At 38.8% G+C, this 19,953-nt stretch overlaps 1 pseudogene; it reads left to right on the forward strand.

Annotated features, from left to right (window-relative positions):
- The first annotated feature begins 10,176 nt into the window (after positions 1–10,176).
- On the forward strand, positions 10,177–19,636 carry LOC114291292 (putative boron transporter 7; annotated as a pseudogene).
- Positions 19,637–19,953: the final 317 nt, after the last annotated feature.

Genomic DNA, 19,953 nt, shown 5'->3' on the forward strand with positions numbered 1-19,953 from the left:
TGAGACACGCTCCATCACTTGAAGTATGAAATGCCCCTCGTTCCTCGTGCTCGGATTAACACTTAATCCAAGCAATGCAACACATAAGCATGGCAAACATGCAACATGACCTAAATGTGCAAACATGCAACTAAACCAAGCATGCAACAAGCATATAAGCATGATGTGAGGTGATGACCTTGGACAACATGACAAAATGCAACATGAACATGTGAGCATGCAAGGTATGCAAAGCTAAACAAGTATGTGACAACATACGAAATGAAACAAGCATGCGACAACATGGTAAGATGGACTTACACCAAAGATGGACGGCTCTCAACTAGGTCCAAATCAGTAGCCAAAGCGATGAATTAAGCCATACAACACACTCAAGCATGCGAAATGCGAAAGGTTCATCAAAGGGGCCTAAAAGGGCAACTCTTAAAAGTGCCTAAGAAGTGACAAATGTGCAAGCGTAACAACACTATATGCACTGAAATGAGATGATAAATGATGCCAAATCATTTAAATAGCTCAAGGATAGCATGCGCAAATCACCGAAACATGAAGCTTGCAAGGCCAATTACACTACAGCTATACGAAGCATGAAGGATATGGCAAGGGCAACCCAAAACAGTCCTAGTACATACTGATATGAGACTAAAACATGCATGGAAGTAAACCAAAGCAAGCTAGCATACAATGCTAAAACATAGGACATGAAAGGCTACAAAAGAGGCAATGCACTACACCTATGAGAACCAATAATGGCATGACTTGGGCAACCAAAAACAGAGTTACATCATGGTATATTAGGACCCAAAATGTACTGAAATGATGAGCCAAAGGCTTAGGCTTAATGGCATGCACAAAAGCTCATTCTTGAGGCATAAAGCACAAGCTATACAAAACATTCAAGGCATGTCAAATGCGAGTGAACAACAATATTTCATGGACTAAAATAGTATGTGGAATGAGGGCAAGGCATGCAAACATCACATGCATGGCATGGTAGGGGCCTCAAAACCCAAAACTAGCCTAAGCATTTACACTATAGCTATACAAAGCATGAGTGATATGGCCATGACAGCCCAAAATAGTTCTAGAACACTTCAAAATAAGCATAAAATCAAGTTTGAGCAATGCCAAAATATGCTAGTATGATGAGTCAAAACATCATGCACAAAGGGCTAGTAAACATGATTTGTTCTACACCTACATGGAGCATGCAAAGGATGATTAAACCAACTATGGATAGGGTCACAACATGCCAAATGATGACCAAATACATGCTGGAACGTAAACCAAACAAGCTAAAATGACATGGCATGGCATGGAGCATGTGAAGCTAGTTTAGGGGATTTACATTACAAGTATATCATGCAAGCATGGAGTAACAAAACCAACCCAAAATAGGTTCGTGGCATGGTAAAAAATCACCAAAAACCTACCGAAATGGACTCAACACAAGCTAAGCACACATGCTACTTTGATGAGCTATGAATGGAGTTACACTACACATACTAGATGCATGCAAGACGTGACCAAACCAGCCATGGACAGGGCCAAGGCAGGTCCTAAAAGTCACAAAAATAGACCTGGACCAAGCCTCAAAAATGCATAGAGGGATGGTCCTTTGGAAGGCCAAAAATGCAAGCAAAGAGGAACACAAAGAGAGGGGACTACCCCCTCTGATTTAGGACCTCAAAACCACACCTCTACCACCAAAATCCCACTGGATTTTAGTGGTAGGAAGGCCAAACCAAGGCTAGCTAGGAGGCCTCAAGATATGGCTTAAAACAAAGCCAAACAAAGCATGCAAGGGGACTACACACCCCAAACAGCAAAATGACCTTAACCAAACTTAAAAAGCACTTAAAAAAAAGACTTTTTCCAGTTATAAGAAAAGCCTAAATCAATATGTATAGAGGGCTAAAGTAAGGTGCAAGAAAGTGCAAAAATGGGGGAAATGCTCACCTTTGAAGACCCTTTTCGAAACCAGCAATTTCAGGGGGGTGGAAGCTTGCTTTCAGACCTCAAGAAGACCTCCCAAGAAGCTTGGTTCAATGGTGGTGGTATACATCTAGGTGTTGTAGTGTAAAAATACAAGGAAATCCAACTTCAAAGCATTAAACACAAACAATATAGAGAGAAAGGGAGTTTTTGCTCTCCAAAACTCAGAACCTCTGGCAAAAAGGGAGCCCTCTTGCTTATATAGAGGAATGTAAAGCCAAAGCTTCTTCGAGAAGCTTTACAAGGGCTTCATCCCTCCATACACGTGTATGGAGGGGAGCAAACAAAAAACCAATTGGCTCAAAAGATCTGGAGGAAAACCAGCTGAGACAGGGGGGGTGCCGGCCATCATCAATGGCCGGCAGTGGCTCAGTGATGGCTGGCAGGGCATCACCAATGGCCGGCAGGAACAAGGCAATGGCCGGCAGTTCCATGCCATGGCCGGCAGTGCACCAAAAGGGTCACTCTGAAAGGACCTAGCCAAGGTCCAAAAATGGGGCAGAAAGGATACAAGGTCCGGGAAGCTCGAACCGGTGACGTTTCGCCGCGACAGTCCCGTACTCGGCGAGCAGTCAAACTAGTTGTTGGGTGTACCTGCAAGCACAACCAAGTCCCGAGGACGGTAAAAAATGGGGTGTCTACATCATGCCTTCAATTTTTTGCCACCATAATTTGGCATTGTCTATGGGAAACTTGAAATGAAAACTACTTTAAGTTCATTCATTTTTCAATCATCAATGGCGCCAGAAAATGTCATTCTACCAACCGATGAAGAACATGATGTTTTACGCTCTCCAGTTCAACAGAGGTGCCTGTTAGACATTGAAGCTCCACGTGAACAACATAAGCATGAAGTTCACGACCTGCCCATGAAAAACCAAGCAAAATGCAACGTCTTGCTGCATGAGTTAGTTTAGAGAGACAAAGTCATCAATACAATGGAAAAATGACTCAAAGAATTGTCCGAACAGGTAAGACCTTTGAAGCAAAGTCAAATTCAATGACAGATTAGGAGGCAACACGTCGCCCTAGAAAAATGCCTTAGGGCAGCTCAGGACTAGAAATTAGCTCCGATTGAGCAACCAAAATCAGCTCAGATTAAGCAACTAGAATCAGCTCAAAAAAAGCAGCATGAATCAATTCAGATCCAGCAGTATCCGAGCAAAACATCTTGCTCTTGTACCTGTCCTAACAGAACATCCTACTTCAAGACCTATTCAAGCAGAACATCCTGCTCCTACACCAATTTGAGCATAATAGCGTGCTCCTGCACCAATCCGAGCAAAATGGTGTGCTCTTGCACAGTTCGAGCAGAATATCCTGCCCATGTACCTATCCCGAGTAGAACATCTGGGTTCTGTACTTATTCGAGCATAACATCCGGCTTCCATACCTATCCAAGCATAACAGCGTGCTCCAACATTCGTCCTAGCAGAACATCCTACTCGTGCACCTATCCCAGTAGAATGATGCGCTTCAACAACTGTCCAAATAAAATTGCACACTCAAGCACCCACCCGAATAGAACAGTGGAATTTAGCACCTGTCTAAAGAGCATTTGAAGGAATTGTGGTATGGACAATAGAACTAAGGCCTGCTCTGATCACTTCTCCTTTCAGTAGGAGGATTAATAACATAGAGCCTCCAAAAAAATTTAACATCCTATAGTTTGAGCTCTACAATGGTCGATCAGATCCCTTGGACCATCTTCGTCACTACCGCCATGCAAGGTATTCTCATCCAGCCTAAGGAAAGTAGCCAGCCAGTGGTTTAACAAGCTTCATGAAGGGTTTATTGATAGCTGGCAATAACTGTCAAAGAGTTATGTGAAGCGCTTTGTGACCAACGTCAAGCGTGTTAAGGAGGTGAACACTTTGCTCACCCTTTCAAAAACTTATTAATCAAACCCTCATGCAATACTCTCTACTCTACTAGGAGACCTTTTATGAAGTTGAGGAGGACTATTCAAACCAAGTAGCAGTGGCCACATTTAAGCATGGCTTGTCACAAGAAGATAAGTTATGGTAGTCCCTTTCCAAGAAACCAACAAGATGAGTTATTGATCTATTAATTAGGATTGACCAATACAGCAAGCTCAGAAAATTTCTGAACAGCTATTGGTTCAAATGGATGAAAGTTAGACAATCCAGCTTGAATTGTAGTTATGTTCTTTCACTTAGACGTAATTTCCAACAACTCCCTAAGTACAAGAAAGTTGGACAATCCAGCTCATATTGTAGTTATGTTCTTTCACTTAGGCGCAATTTCCAGCAATTCCCCAAGTACAAGAAAGTTACACAATTTTGCTCGAATTGTAGTCATGTTCTTTCACTTAGAAGCAATTTCTAACAGTTTCCTAAGTACAAGAAAGTTGGACAATCCAACTTGGATTGGGATTGTAGTTATGTTCTTTCACTTAGGTGCAATTTCCAACAATTCCCTACAAGAAAGTTAAACAATCTAGCTCGGATTGTAGTTATATTCTTTCACTTAGGTGCAATTTCTAGCAATTCCCAAAGTGTAAGAAAGTTCGGCAATCCAGCTTAGATTGTAGTTGTATTCTTTCACTTAGGCATAATTTCCAACAATTCCCTAAGTACAAAAAAGTTAGACAATCCAGCTCAGATCATAGTTACGTTCTTTCACTTAGGCGCAATTTCCAACAATTCCTTAAGTACAAAAAAGTTGGACAATTCAGCTCAGATTGTAGTTATATTCTTTCACTTAGGCGCAATTTCCAGCAATTCTCTAAGTACAAGAAAGTTAGACAATCCAGCTCAAATTGTTGTGATGCTGTTTTACTTAGGCGCAATTTTCAACAGTTCCCTAAGTACAAGAAAGTTAGACAATCCAACTTGGATTGTAGTCATGTTCTTTCACTTAGGCGCAATTTTTAGCAATTCCCTAAGTACAAGAAAGTTCGACAATCCAACTCGGATTGTAGTCATTGTTCTTTCACTTAGGAGCAATTTCTAGCAATTTCCTAAAGTACAAGAAAGTTAGACAATCCAACTTGGATTGTAGTTATGTTATTTCATTTAGCCACAATTTCTAGCAATTCCTTAAGTACAAGAAAGTTGGACAATCTAGCTTGGATTGTAGTTATATTCTGTCACTTAAATTGCTTAAATATAAGAAAGTCGGTTAATCAATAACTGAACTTTTCTGCTCTACTATGGATAGTTCTATACCTTGGATGAACTCCAACTTCCCCCTACAACTAGGCTTAGAGAAGTCGGAGTTGGAGGGCAATTATGGAAGGCAAAAATAAAGAATTTCATTTCGAGCAAAAAATGTGTTGAATCCGAGCAAGATTTGCACATAGTAGCATTAAACCGAGCAGATACACTTTGAAGAGTAGAATAACAGGTCCATAAGACCAGAGGTCTAGGTCTAGACATACAAATTCAGGACTAAAGGACCAGATCTAGAGATCCAGGACCATAAAAGACTAGAGTACTAGGACCAGAGGTCGAAGTCCAAATATGTGGGTTCCAAGTCCAGGTCCAGGCATGCAATTTCAGGACTAAAGGACCAGATCCAAAGGTCCAGGACCAGAGAAGACCAAGGGACCGAGACCAAGACTAGAGGTCTAGGTCCAGACATGCGGGTGTAAGACCAGAGGACCAGGTCTAAAGGTCCATGGGACCAGGCCTAGAAAGCTAGGTCTAGAACGTGTAGCCCTGTGGGCCACACTTAGTCAAAGCTTGGTCCTTACTTTATGGGCCAACCACTCCTAAAAATATGTGCTAGTAGAACATGATCCCACAAAAAGTGTGCTGAACATGAGGAGTGGCAGGAGAAGTGGAACCAACTCCAACGGTTACTTTAAAGGCTATATAAAGCCATACCAAGTGAGGAAAATGGTAGACAATTAATTACCACCACTTTAGACCGCTCTTATTCTTATATTTTCTTATTCTATAGATTTCAAGTTTACTAACTTCAGCATCGAAGAGTCCCCTGGCTGCCTACCAGCCGGATTCTTCATATTTTCTCGAGTGTTTCAGGTGAGGTTCAACGGTGTTCATGCCAGAGCACTGCCACAGTTAAGGTGGTTCAATTTTTTGCCACCACAAGTATAATCATTATTCGTAATATAACATATTATCTATAACTTTTTATTAATATTATCATTCTTCAACTCACAAAATTAACCTACCTCTAACCCGATCCGTACTACCCCCTAATTTGCTCTGTTTCCTACCTCGTCCCTGCCATCCCCAATTTGTTTCATCCCCAAAATGATACGAGCTGAGAACGATTCCTTCGAACTCACCTCAAACCCGACCAGTGACCTTTCCCACTCACAAGAAAATAGGTTTTTAAGAACTATTAAAAGAGTCAACCTAAACCCAAATCCACCTTTAATTCAATGAATTTGGGAAAAGGAAAAATGGTAAGAGAGGAAGAGGACTTTAATGGAATTTTATTTAAAAACAAAAAAAATGTAAGACTTATTTGATATTTTTTACTAAGAAAATTGAAAAATATTAGATAATTTTTTTTAGTAATTTAATTTGGTTAGGGGAGGAGAGAGGAATAGCTTAGGGCTTTAAATATTGATTAATGAACTCAGGTTAATACATAACGACAATTAATAAGGCCAACCAGCTAGGAATGGCTTCAACCAATACCATTTTGTCACGTGTCAAATTAGTGGTTTTGAGCAACATTAATCTCACGTACAGTTATATTCAAGACAAGAGGAAATACATAAAGGAAAAATTATTAGGTGTTCTTGAAGCGTCATGTGTTCATATTGTTCACTAGAGAGAGAGAGAGAGAGAGTTGTGATTTTATGGCTCCTGAGCTTTTGTAGTGAGTGATTTGACTCCAAACAAATAGACGATTTTTGTATGACTAAAATGTTTAGCAATTTTTGAGATGTTTGGCGGTTGAGAAAAATTGTTTAGTTAGAACTTAGAAGTGATGTGAAATTTACTCAAAGTGGAGTGCATGTTTTTAGATATAATGGGCATTTTGTGGAAAATATAACAGCATTCACATCATTTGAGATATACATGCATTATATTCTATATAATAGATAAAATAGAATAATAGACTTCTACACGTGGGCACATAAATCAACACAAACATGTGTAGAATTCAAAATAATTATAAAAATTATTTGAAACAGTTAAGATGTGAGAATCATAAAATTATAATATGTATAAAAATACTTTAGAAATACAAAAATCGTGACAAATAGACTTCTACATATGGGCACATAAACATGTGTGGAATTTAAAATAATTATAAAAATTATTTGAAATAGTTAAGATGTAAGAACCATAGAATTATAATACGTATAAAAATATTTTTGAAATACGAAAATGGTGACAAATAGACTTCTACATAATAATTATGAAAATTATTTGAAACAGTTAAAATGTGAGAATCATAGAATTATAATAGGGTTAATTACACTTTGCACTCCTGAATTTTACATCAAATCTAACTTTGATCCCAATACAAGTGTCAATATTCCCCCTCTATTACTACATTGTTTAAGTCTTTAGCAATATCCAGTCATGTCACAAGTTTGTCACTACAAAATGAGGGTGAAAAAAGAAAATCATTTTCATTTTCTATTAATACGTAATTTATCCCACGTGATAAGCACATTAAAGTTATATAATACAATATGGCGATGTTTGGGAACCTAGGTTTGGGGATTAAATAGCATCAAATACTAAAAAAACCAAATAGTCTCAAACAATAGCCTAAGCCACTTACCTATATTAAAAAAATATATATTAAAAAAAAAAGTAGCCTAAGCCACTGTCACATTGATAGCCTACCACCATATGTAGTAAATGACAATTTTGCCCCTTTAGACCAATTTTGGAAAAGCGTGAATGTGTCTAAGTTTAGGGACAAATTTGTCATTTTAGCCTCAAACATCATTTCAAGCATTTTTTAATACAACAATTAACCAAAAAATTCAACCCAACTTTTCAAACACAAAAACTGAAATAGCCAAATAGCCAAAAAAAAGTAGTCACTTCCCAAATGAGGCGTATATACATGTTCATATGCTGAAAATTGTGACGAAGATGCAAGATAATTGTAACATCTGTCTCCTTAATTACTTGTAGGAAATAGCTTTAAATTTGAGCACATATGGCCTCATTTTTGTTGTTACATGTGAGATTGTGCATTTGAGGAAAAATTTCATTGATTTGAGCTTTGGCAACCATAATTTGCATAGAGTGTGATTTTACACTCAAAGTTCATGATTTTGAGTTCTTGTATACAAGCATTGAGTTTTGATTTGAAGCCATAGCCTTTATTTGAGTTGAGAAAGTTTGACTCAACATTTTTTTGAAGAGTTTTGAGCCTTATTTTGTATCCATTGAGCTTAATTTTGTAAAGAGGAAGAATTTCATTTTTAGCAAATTTTCGAATTGGGTTTCAACCTAGCCCACTCGAGCGGCCTGGGCCACTGCATGAGCGGCCGGTTCGCCCCTGTTCCCACTTGCATTCTGCTCGCACGAGCAGCTAAGGCCACCGCACGAGCGGCCAAGACCACCACACGTATGGCCAACAGAGCAGGTTCAGTTTGATTTTCCTCTTATTTTCTTGACTTCCGGGCCTCTGTTTGCATGGTTTTCACATGGTTTTCTTGTGCATTCACATTTCATAAATATGATGGAAAATAAGGAACAAAAAGAAACAATTTAGGGATTAAATAACAAATAGACCAAGTAGATTACGCTTCAAAATACATAGATGTACTGTATTTTGAACCGTTGTACCTGAATGTATTTATATGAGTCAAATGCCGGGGCCTAGGCACGTGTTTGGCAGAGCCAACACCTTGGGTAATCTCCGATTACTGGTCGGTTATGACTCTAATCCTGTGGGGTGGGGGTTGGGTTGGGTTGTGACAATATAATAGGGCTTTTGAAATTAAAAAAGGCAGTAGAGAAATGAAGATGAGTAGAAAAAAGAAAATTTATATTAAATTATGACTACATCAGGCTAAAACAAAATGCAGACTATGAACGATTAGAGAGATAAACTTAGGTTTCCGTCTATTCCTCTTCCTTTCTCTTCAATTTCTCTACTGTCAATTTTAATTTCAAAAGCTCTGTTTTCTTGCCTCTTTATCCTTTTTTTCAACATATGAACATATATATATATATGTATATATTGTGTTATATAACTCTTACGTATTTATCACGTGGGACAAATGGTATATTGGTGGAAAATTGGGATGATTTTCCTCTTTTACTCTCATTTTGTAGTCAAATACTTGTCACATGACTGGATTCTATTAAAGACTTAAACAATGTAGTAACATAAAGGGGACATTAACATTTGTGCAGGGATCAAAGTGGGATTCAACTAAATATGAAAGGAGTGGACTCTCACGATTTCATCTATTGGGGCCAAAGTGAGATTTAACCAAAATGTAAGGAGTTGGCTGTCAAGATTTCATGTGTAGGGACTAAAGTAGTATAAAATGCAAAGTGTAATTTACCCAATTATAATATGTAAAAAAATATTTTAGTAATACGAAAATCGTGGCAAAGTTTTTTCCATGTTGTACTCTGTTTGTACTCTGTATATTGTCTTGTTGATAGTATAGATAATCTATATAATGTGCATACATAGCAATACATAGATACACAAATATTATACATATACATACATATATGTTGTTGTTATGCAAGTGAAACGGAAGTTGATGAACAGTTATGGTGTTTACCCAAATTTGTAGAAACAATTGTATTGTTTTAGTAAACAATTGTCTTGTTCTGTGAATTGATGGATTGGAGAATTTAAAAATTTCAACAATCAGGAAATTTTAGGGAAATAATTATTCTTTCTTTTTTGGTGAAGTTATCTTATTTCAACTGTAGATCATTTTTTTTTATTATTTATTTAGATTTTTTTTAACAAGTTGTATTAACAGGTCAATACTTAGTTTAACTGGCCTTGAGAACAGTTGCATTAAACATTAGAGACCAAGAATCACATGGGTAGATTTTGCTGTTGCCTTCGTATCTATCTGTGTTCTTCAGAAATTTTGCATTAGTGTCAAATGCCAAACTGTATTGCTCTAACTTCTATTTCCCTCCAATTGACACTAGAATATATCCTAAATGGTCACGTATAATTCTCATGTATCTTAATTTGTTGTTTGATTTTTTGCAATCAGCGACGAAGAATATGAAATTTCCATTCAGAGGGATTATTAATGACTTTAAAGGAAGAAAAGCGTGCTATAAGCAAGATTGGCACAATGCATTTTGTTCAAGCACCAGGTTAATGGTTTGTTTGTTTTTATTAGAGAAAGAATTACATTCATTATGTAGAACATTTCAATTGGAATGTAATTTTAGGTTCATCTACTTCAGGATTTTGGCTCCAACCACATATATCTTCTGTGCATCTGCTCTTCCAGTCATTGTGTTCAGAGAACAGCTTAATAGAGAAACAGGTCGAACATTAATTATGCTTATTCTTTTCCTATTTAGTAAAGGTCACTAAGTGCAAGTGTGGTGCCTTAATCTGATTTATCAATTGACATGGATCTTTATGATATTTTTTTTGTTATTTATTTCTTTTCTATTGATGGAAGCTTGAGCACAGTAGATACTTTGGCTTCAACTGCCATTTGTGGCATCATACATTCAATATTTGGCGGTCAACCTTTGTTGATATTGGGAGTTGCTGAGCCCACGGTTATAATGTACACTTACCTGTACAATTTTACCAAAGAGAAGGTAGATCTTGGACAAGAGTTGTTCTTGGCTTGGGCGGGATGGTAAAGATGAATCCGCCTCCCTATATTTCCTAGTCAAAATTTTTTGTGTAGTAGTTTCATTTTCTTGACACAACTTTCAGGGTTTGTGTCTGGACAACCATCTTGCTCTTGCTCCTTGCTGCATTTAATGCTTGCACTATTATCAGTAGATTTACAAGAATAGCAGGCGAACTTTTTGGCATGTTGATTGCTGTTCTTTTCATGCAAGAGGCTATCAAGGTATTTACTAGATTAACAAATACAAACTGTATTATTAGGCCTAGAAACAATTTTTTTTTTTTTTTTTACAGTTATAATAAATTTTCGCTTGAATGGTTTGTAGAGGAACCCTACTTTCTCTGATCTATTCAATAGGTTCATTTTTATTTCATCGATACGCCTTGAAATTTGTACTTGAATTCCTATTGTATCTATTTGTTCAGTTACTGCAATAGCCCTTTTTATTGCTTTGTGAAATGAAACTTTATTTTTTAATAAATTCTGCAAGAATAATCTTGGAACAACATTGTTGAATGGCAGGGGTTGGTTAGTGAATTTAGGATCCCCAAAGCTGAAGATCCAACCGCAAAAAAATATAATTTCTAGTGGCTCTATACAAATGGGTTGTTGGCAATCATATTCTCCTTTGGCCTACTTTTTACCGCTCTAAAGAGCAGAGGAGCAAGGACATGGAGGTACGGCACATGTTTGTGGTGTTGACTTTGTATCTTTGGGCAAAGATAACATTCAACTGAAATCTGATCATGAACTTTTTGTTATTGAATTCCGGATGGCAACGAAGTTTCATTGCAGACTATGGGGTTCCTTGTATGGTTCTAATATGGTCACTATTGTCATTTGGTGTACCTACCAAAATTCCTTCAGGAGTTCCCAGGAGGCTCTTTGGTCCACTTCCTTGGGAGTCTGCATCTTTGCTCCACTGGACGGTAATCAAGGTCAGAATATGTAACCATTTTTTTCTTTGTTTCTTTCTCCAGGGCGGTTTCTTACTCAGTCCTTATGAGGAAAGCACCTACAATTTGCTTTCGAGTATTATGTTCTAAAAATGTTATTTTGGGTAGCTTGGAAACAAAAATGTTTCCGAAACACATGGGAAATGATAAAAGAATTTGGAAACAAAATATTTAGTAACAAAAACTAAAACCTATATAAATGCTAGTTTTCTCAAAAATAAAATAATTGCATATGTTGAGGTCTATGAATATTAGAAGTTGATAAACAAAAGGGTTGATGGCTTAGTTGGGACACACATCTGATGTTGTGAAAATAAAAATTCTAGCAGTCGTATGGATGAAAAAGGGGGGGGGGGGGAAGTACTTTGCTCTTGTGATAACAAAGAAAGAGAATAAGAGGCTTAATCATGCCTGTTTAATCTTCTCCTCTCTCTTTCTCCTTTTCTTGTTTATAAATTCTCATATTCTCTAATAATTTTAGGAGTTTTACTTTTCTCACATCTTTCTGAAAAAAAAGAGGCAAATAAAATAGACATTGTTAAATATTCTTAGTAGGAATTGTTTTGGTAGGTTTCGTAGTGTTTCGGTGGAAACATTTGAATTTTGATATTTCACTACTGTATAATTTTTGTTTCCTCAGAAACAAAAACATTTTAGCCGTGGTGATGGAAAAGAAATGAAATTTTGCTCTTTGCAAATGATAAATCTAAAATTAAATTTTCTTTGGTACCATCACATGCTTTATGAGAATGAGATGTTCTCCTCTCTTATGGTTGCTTCCATAAAACATATTTATGTGTTATATAAACTCCTTTATATGCCTACAGTAGATTTTTTGACAAAAAAATAGAAGGCTGATAAAACTTGTATGCATAAAAATACCAATTCAAAGCATAAGACACTAAATTATGCACTTAACACATTTGAACTGCAGGATATGGGGAAGGTCCCTGTAGTATACATCTTTGCTGCCTTCATTCCTGCTGTGATGATCACAGGTCTTTACTTTTTTGACCACTGTGTTGCTTCACAAATGGCACAACAAAAGGAATTCAATCTCAAGAATCCATCTGCTTACCATTATGACATCTTATTGCTCGGAATTATGGTAAATTAGTTGAATTTGTGTCTTTTTGTCTATAGATACTGACTCAGGCTATTCTTTTCATTGAAACCATAACTCAGACATTGCTTTATGGATCAATTGGACTCCCTCCTGCAAATGGCGTACTTCCACAATCTCCCATGCACACAAAGAGCCTTGCTGTTCTCAAGAGACAGGTTAGTTTGAGTAATAAAAAAGTTTCTTATTTTCGTTGGAAATTTAATTTGTGTAGAATATTAAAGAATTTGATACAATTGCAGTTGAGCAGAAAGAAGTTGGTAAAGAGTGCCAAGGAATGCATAAAGCAACAAGGTAGCGACTCTGAAATTTATGGCAGAATGCAAGCAGTCTTCATAGAAATGGACACAACTCCAGATGTACGCAAAATAAGTAACTAAAAATTAGAAATTAAAAAAGTGTTTATAAATTTACTTCAATTTTCTTCTTTGGACATTTATAACTTTAGTATTTGGGTTTCTAATGCAGCATGCAGTAGCAAAAGAGCTGAAGAACTTGAAGGACGCAGTCATGAAAAGTGAAGATGGAGGAAGCAAAGATGGTAATGATCTAGAGAAACACATCGATGCTCACTTGCCTGTTCGGGTTAATGAGCAAAGAGTGAGCAATCTGTAGAGACATGGAACAACTGTATAGCTCTTATTCATTTTTTCTATGAAATACAAGTCCATATATATAGACTATCATACAGAGTTTATTCTAGACAATCCCTTTTCTTTACAACTCATGCCACATGCACTCTTGCTTTACAATTCATGCCACATGCACTCTTGCTTTACAATTCATACCACATGCACACTTGCTTTACAACTCATGCCAACACTCCCCCTCAAGTTGGTGCAAAGATGTCGCCAATGCCCAACTTGTCGAGTGAGTTGTAGAACACTTTACTTGACACGCCTTTAGTTAGCATGTCTGCCAGTTGATCTTCTGATTTAACAAACGGAAACTGAACTATCCCAGTCTCGAGCTTTTCTTTGATGAAATGTCGATCCACTTCAACATGCTTTGTACGATCATGTTGGACCGGATTGTGAGCAATACTAATGGCTGCTTTGTTATCACAAAATAATTCCATTGCTGAAGCAGGTGGGAAACCAAATTCTGTAAGTAACTTCCTTAACCAAAGGAGTTCACAAAGTCCCTTATTCATCGCTCTGAACTCAGCTTCTGCACTAGAAAGAGCCACGACCTTTTGTTTCTTACTCCTCCAAGTAACAAGGTTTCCTCCTACAAAGGTGAAATATCCCGAAGTAGATCTTCTGTCAGTATTGTTGCCTGCCCAATCTGCATCTGTATAACCACCAATATTTAGATGATTATTCTTAGAGAACATAAGTCCTTTCCCTGGGGCTGATTTCAAGTATCGAAGTATTCGAACAACTGCATTCATATGATCTTTACTAGGACAGTGCATGAATTGACTTACAACGCTCACAGCATATGTGATATCCGGTCGAGTATGTGCCAAATAGATTAGTCTTCCAACTATCCTTTGATACCTCTCTTTATTCGCAGGTAGCTGATCAGAATACTCTCCTAGGTGATGATTCTGAACAATTGGAGTGTCCTCAGCCTTACAATCAAGCATTCCAGTTTCTGCGAGTAAATCCAACACATACTTTCTTTGGGATAGAAAGATGCCCTGCTTTGACCGAGCCACCTCAATTCCCAAAAAATACTTCAACCCACCCAGATTTTTCATTTCAAATTCGGTCGCCAAATATTCTTGGAGTTTAGAAATCCCCCCAACGTCATCGCCAGTAATTATCATATCATCAACATAAATAATCAACGCTGTTATTTTTCCCTTGTAGTGTTTTAGGAATAGTGTATGATCTGAATTGCTCTGCTTGAAACCACATTGTTGCATAGCCATGCTAAACCGGCCAAACCATGCACGGGGAGATTGCTTCAAGCCGTATAGTGCCTTATTCAGTTTACATACGACTCCATTTTGAGAAGATGAAAATCCAGGTGGAACATCCATATATACTTCCTCCTTGAGATCACCATGAAGGAAGGCATTCCGTACGTCAAACTGATGCAATGGCCAATCTAGATTAGCTGCAAGAGACAATAATACCCTGACTGTGTTCAGCTTCGCCACTGGAGAGAACGTCTCATGATAATCTATGCCATAAGTCTGTGTGTACCCCTTCGCCACAAGTCTTGCCTTATACCTCTCAATAGATCCGTCAGCCTTGTGTTTGATAGAAAAGACCCATTTGCATCCAACAGTCTTCTTCCCTTTCGGCAGAGGAATAAGTGTCCATGTCTGATTTTTCTGAAGAGCCGCCATTTCCTCTTGTATAGCATGCATCCATTTCGGATCACTCAAGGCTTCGGGTACTTGGTTAGGAATATGATCAACAGACAACTGGTGTACAAATGTTTTGAGTGAATCTGATAACCTCTGAGATGAGACATGATTGGCAATCGGATATATGGATTTCTTACTCACATGATCTGGAGAGTATCGGTCTGGTGGTTTTCCACGGTTATGCCTGAAAGGTAATTGATAACCAACAGAAGTATCACAAGCATTATCAGGAGGAGGAGTAGTTACCTTACGAATATTCGCAAGAGATTGATCAGTCTCGGGTATTAGAGGGGGATGAGTGGGGTCTTCATCGTCGAGACTTCTACCAGGTTCTTCTCTACAGTCAGCCATACAAGCTGGTGTAGTTATGATTTCCATTCCACGGTCAGCAGACCTTCCTGATACATCAGTAGGAGCGGCGGTTGTAGTAGTGGTAGAAGCTGCGGTAGGCTCGGGATAAGCTACTTCTGTCCCCATTGCTAGGAAATCGAAAACAGCCCAATTCTGCTCTTCATTATGTCGTATCTCCCCCTGAAGAGGAGAATCGGTCATGGGGTTAGGGAAAAAGAACTCAGACTCGAGAAATGTGACATCCATGGTAACATAAGTACGTCGGGTGGGGGGATGATAACATCGATACCCTTTCTGATGCGTTGCATAGCCCAGAAAAAAACAACGTAGAGCACAAGGATCAAGCTTAGTACGTTGAGGTTTCGGGAGATGTACGAAAGCAACACACCCAAATATCCGAGGTGGGAGCATCAGGACAGAGGGTAAAGAGCCATGGCATGAGAGAGCCTGAAGCGGTGTCTGAAAGTCCAAGACTTTGGAAGGCATGCGATTCAACAAATAAACTGCTGTAACAATGGCATCGGCCCAATAACTACGAGGGGCATGGGCACCAATCAAAAGGGCCCGAGCAGTCTCCAAGATATGTCGGTTTTTCCGTTCCGCCACACCATTCTGTTGAGGAGTGGTAGAGCAACTGGTCTCATGAATGAGACCACGAGTGTTAAAATAACTCTTGAATGCATCATTCATATATTCGCCACCATTATCGGAGCGGAGAATCTGAAGCTTGGCAGAGAATTGAGTCTGAATCATGGCATGGAAGGACTGGAAAAGAGGAAATACGTCACTCTTATGTTTCAACAAATAAACCCAAGTCATGCGAGTACAGTCATCCACAAAGGTCACAAACCAACGAATCCCAGAAGGAGTTAGAACTGGAGAAGGTCCCCAAACATCGGAGTGTACCAAAGTAAATGGAACATTACTTTTATTCAAACTTAAAGGATAAGGCACACGGTGACTCTTGGCCAAAATGCAAGTGTCACATTTAAAATCAGACTCACTAATGGCAGAAAATAAATCGGGTAACAAATGCTTTAAGTAGCTAAAGGATGGATGCCCCAAGCGACGATGCCAAAGCCAAATCTGTTGACGTTTCACATTGGGCACTTGTTGTACATGATGAGCTTGGCCGGGACTGAAATCATCCATAACATATAGCCCCCCCCTCTTAGTACCACGACCAATGATCTCCTTGGTGAGAATATTATGAAGAAAACAAAACTTGGGATATATTAGTGCACAACAATTGAATTCTTCAGTAGCTTGTCCCACAGATATTAATTTACTTGATAGGGATGGAACAAGTAAAGTGTTTGACAATGAGAGTGAGGAAGAGAGAGAGACAGTGCCAGCTCCTGTAACCGGATAAGTGACCCCATTGGCATTAGCAATATTTACCCGTTTTGGTTGAGTAATAGAAGTAAAGTCATTGGGATCAAACGTCATATGATCGGTGGCTCCCGAATCAAGTATCCAACCATTAAAGGCATCCGGAATGGAATTAAATAAAGCGTAACCACAGTTACCTGAAGCACTGAAAGGGGTAGAGCCATCTAGGAGATGAGAAGTACTTGTGGATGTTAGAAGAGACAACTCGGGCTCCGCATGTGCTAAAGCAGCCCGTCCCGAAACACTGTTGACAGCAGCTTCACTTTCACTTTGTTTCCGGGCTTTGAACTCGTCCCACCATTCTGGAAACCCATGTAATTTAAAACAGGTCTCACGGGTGTGTTTGGGCTTGCCGCAATAAGTACATCCATGACCTTCAGTAGATGGCTGCCCTGAGCTACGGCTGGAAGAAGACAAACCAGATTTGGGCAGCGCTGCACTGGACCGAGTTCCAGCTGCAGGCCGAGTTCCAGCTGCAGATTTCCCAGTTGGGACCATCGATAGCTGCTGTTTCAGAGGCTGCGGATTGGAGCGGGTTCCTCCTCGAGATGCCATAGCAGCGCCAACCTGTCCATCTGTGCTGACCATCATCACGGACTGTCGTGAATCTTCACGGCGAACATAGGCATATGCCTGTTCGACTGAGGGGAACGGGTTCATGAGGAGTACGTCGCTACGAACCTTGTCAAGCCGATCGTCTAAGCCATCAAGAAAGGTATACACTCGGTCCTCTTGTAGAATGGAAGTAAATTTCTGAATATCATTGGGACAGACCATCGGATTGGGGCGTCGGAAATCGATCTCCCTCCATAAGGCCTGAAGGCCATTGTAGTAGGTTTCAATTTGCCCACCGCCCTGTCGCATCTTGGTCACCCGTTTCTTGAGATCATAAACCTGCGATGTGTCTGTGCCATCAAAAAAAAGTTGTGGCAATGGCATCCCACACTGCTTTTGCCGTTGGGAATCGAATGAAATTACCAATCATGCTTGGTTCCATGGAGTTAATTAACCACCCTTTCACAATCGAATTTTCAGTCCGCCATTTTCGCCATGTTGGGTCAGTTTGTTGGGGCTGCTGGAGATCTCCATTGATGTATCCAAGTTTATCCTTGCCGGAGATATACATCTCCAAAACTTGGGACCACAGAGCATAGTTGGTGCCATCCAACTTGATGCCGATCGGTGCAGCGGAAATTTCATGGGTTGGTGCCTGGTTCTGAGTCAGGGTCTGGGACAGTAAATCTGTCATTCTGGATGTTAGGTCTTCTAGGGTTGGGTTGGTAATGGATGTTTGGTCTGTGGATGGAGTTGCCATAGTCGGCGTGAAGGTGTAAAGTGTGAAGCAGAAAGCCTAGGATCTCTGCTCTGATACCATGTAGAGACATGGAACAACTGTATAGCTCTTATTCATTTTTTCTATGAAATACAAGTCCATATATATAGACTATCATACAGAGTTTATTCTAGACAATCCCTTTTCTTTACAACTCATGCCACATGCACTCTTGCTTTACAATTCATGCCACATGCACTCTTGCTTTACAATTCATACCACATGCACACTTGCTTTACAACTCATGCCAACACAATCTTTTACAATCACTTCTTGTCGGAGCATCACTACTTGCTATGCCGGCAATCAAGATGATTCCTACATCAGTTCTTTGGGGATATTTTGCCTACATGGCTCTTGACAGCCTCCTTGGAAACCAGTTCTGGGAAAGAATTTTACTGCTTTTTATTATACCTAAAAAGCAGTACAAGTAAGTTATTACTCAAGTACTTATAGGTTTAGTTATTCATTGAGTTTGGTAGTTTGAGAAACCAATCACTCCTATTGATGCTGAATTTATATTTGACAGAATCTTGGAAGGAGACATGCTTCGTCTGTTGAGTTGGTGCCTTTCAGTTATATTGCTATGTTCACGCTCTTCCAATTCGCATATCTTCTATTATGTTTTGGCATTACATGGATACCAATAGCTGGGATATTGTTTCCCACACCATTTTTTTTGCTCATAATCATTAGGCAGCATCTCATTCCCAAACTGTTTCACTCACAGTATCTTCAGGAGCTGGATGCAGCTGAGTATGAGGAAATTGTCGGTAATTGAAATCGTAGTCAAAGCATGCCATTGAAGGTTAATTGTCTCTGAATCAATTGTTATGCCAATGATCACCAATTGGGTATTGTGAATGCTATGATTACACTAAGTTTTCTTTAGTGTGTAAAATTCAGTATTTATTTGCAACGTATATAAAATGAATTTATATTGAATCTATTCTCAGTTCTTTTATGCTTCTTTGATGCATCTTGCTCAAAGGCTCAACTCTTTTTCCAAATCAGATGAAATTGGAATTGTATCATCAGTTACACGTTTCATACCACTTTAGTTCTGAAACATATGTGAACGTCAGTTTAGTTTTATAGCTAATTAGTAATGCTTGATATGTGCAGGATGGGGACAAGCCTCTTACAGGGAATGAAAACCATGAATTTGAAAGCAGTGATGCAGAGATATTGGATGAGTTGATGACCAACAGAGGAGAGTTGAAGTTTAGATCAGCAAGCTTCAGTGATGAATGTCTCTAGCAGGCAAGACTCTAATTAAAGCCATTACTTTATGCTTAGCAGTAATACATGTACATGTACTCATGTGATCATGCACCAACCCATGCTATGGAAGATGCAAGTGGGACTAGTACAAACCCCATCACCAAAATCCAGTCACTAAATATTATAAAAATTATAAGGGTACATACACTCCGTTGGTTTTGATGAAAATCATTTTCTATTGTGTTTTTTTTTAACAGAAAACTTATCTATGTTTGGTTGCGTTCTTGAAACTTATATACTAATGGTTGCATTAGTGGTGATAGTAGTGGTAGTGATAGTGATGTGGTGAAGGTGGTGGTAGTAACGGCGATGACAGTGGTTGTGGTTGGTGATGATGGTGGTTGTAGTCATGGTGGTAGTGGAATTGGTAATATGATGGCAATGGTGAATTTTCCACTTTTAAACTTGTGGCCCAGCATA

The sequence above is a fragment of the Camellia sinensis genome, chromosome 13 (assembly GCF_055761805.1).
Source record: "Camellia sinensis isolate YWXY chromosome 13, ASM5576180v1, whole genome shotgun sequence".
Lineage (NCBI taxonomy): Eukaryota > Viridiplantae > Streptophyta > Magnoliopsida > Ericales > Theaceae > Camellia > Camellia sinensis.